Raw genomic sequence first — 1501 nt, forward strand, 5'->3', positions numbered from 1 at the left:
AGAGAGAGAGAGAGAGAGAGAGAGAGAGAGAGAGAGAAAGTGTGTTTATTTTATGAGCGCGTGTGTGTGTGTGTGTGTGTGCGCGTGTGTGTGTGTGTGTGCGCGTGCGCGCACGCGCGCGTGTGTATGTGTGGAAAAGGGGGAGGGGTGGGAGGGAGGGGCTGTAGCAAACAGCTGTCAGGAACGTTTGTAGTGCCTAGTTTTTATCTGTTTGTTGTTGCTTTTCTTTTTTAGTTGTTGTTTTGTTTTTCGTTCGTGTAATTTTTTTTCAGGAGTGGAGCACCGAATAAAGCTTACAGGAATATGTCGGTCGTGCGCTATCATCATGATCATAGCATCGCGAGACACTTTTCGGCTTACAAACGAGTCAGCACATTTCAGAGATTTGGCAGAACTAATTATAACGGATAGCTCTCACAGAGACAGCGTTGTTGCAGGGGGTTGGCGGGTGCTCTAGTGTGGTTTGCTCCTTCTTAATTTCCTATCAAACATCTATTGACCTTATCTCTCCTCCTTTTTTTTTAGTGTTTGTTACTCTTTTGTAGCTTGCTAGCACCTCTAAGAAAACCGAAACAATGGTGATAAGCAGAAAAACTCCAACCCCAACATGCAATATCAAAATCAATGATACCACCCTCAAGCAAGTACAACATTTTAAATATTTTGGGACCATTATATCATCAGATGGTAGATGTCACACCGAAATTAAAAGCCCCATTTGCCAAGCAAAAACAACCTTCCACAAGATGAAATAGATACTAACAAACATCAATCTGTCACTGGAAACGAGAAAAAGAGTACTGAAAAGTTACATTGAGCCAATCCTATTATACGGGTGCGAAGCGTGGACAATCAATAAACAGCTGGAAAGAACAATTGTTGCAACAGAGTTGTGGTTCATAAGACGCATGCTACGTATCCCATGGAGAGCTAGAAAAAAAAATGAAAAAGTCTTGGTTGAAGCAAATTATAGAAGACAACTTATGACGAATATAAGAAAGCGACAGGCAAATTTCTTCGGACACAATGCGGAATGAAGCATTAGAGAATGTTGTAACAACAGGCAAGTTTGATAGAAATAGAGGCAGAGGCAGACAGAGGGAAAAGATACTGGACAAGATGACAACATGACTAGGAGCAGCAAGAACAGCAGACATCATTGCTGCAGCGCAAGACAGAGTGAAGTGGAGGTCCATGATCGCCCATGCCTGTCGGCAAGGCACCGGATGATGATGATGAGTGAGCACCTCTATTCTTCTGCACTTACATTATCTAACTGTGTTGCAAGAGCCATAAACTGCTTACAAAAACAAAACAGAGACAGCGCTTTCACTTTTTAATCGTTGCAATGTGCGTGATGAATAATTAATGGTTATGCTCTTCTCCTTGTACAACAAAGGCCGTGTGTTCGAATTCTTCTGTGACTTTGTTGCTTCCTCCCGTTCCTTCCTTTCCAACTTTTACTCTCTCTCTCTCTCTCTCTCTCTCTCTCTCTCTCTCT

The sequence above is a fragment of the Aplysia californica genome, unplaced genomic scaffold, assembly GCF_000002075.1.
Source record: "Aplysia californica isolate F4 #8 unplaced genomic scaffold, AplCal3.0 scaffold00802, whole genome shotgun sequence".
Taxonomy (NCBI): Eukaryota; Metazoa; Mollusca; class Gastropoda; order Aplysiida; family Aplysiidae; genus Aplysia; species Aplysia californica.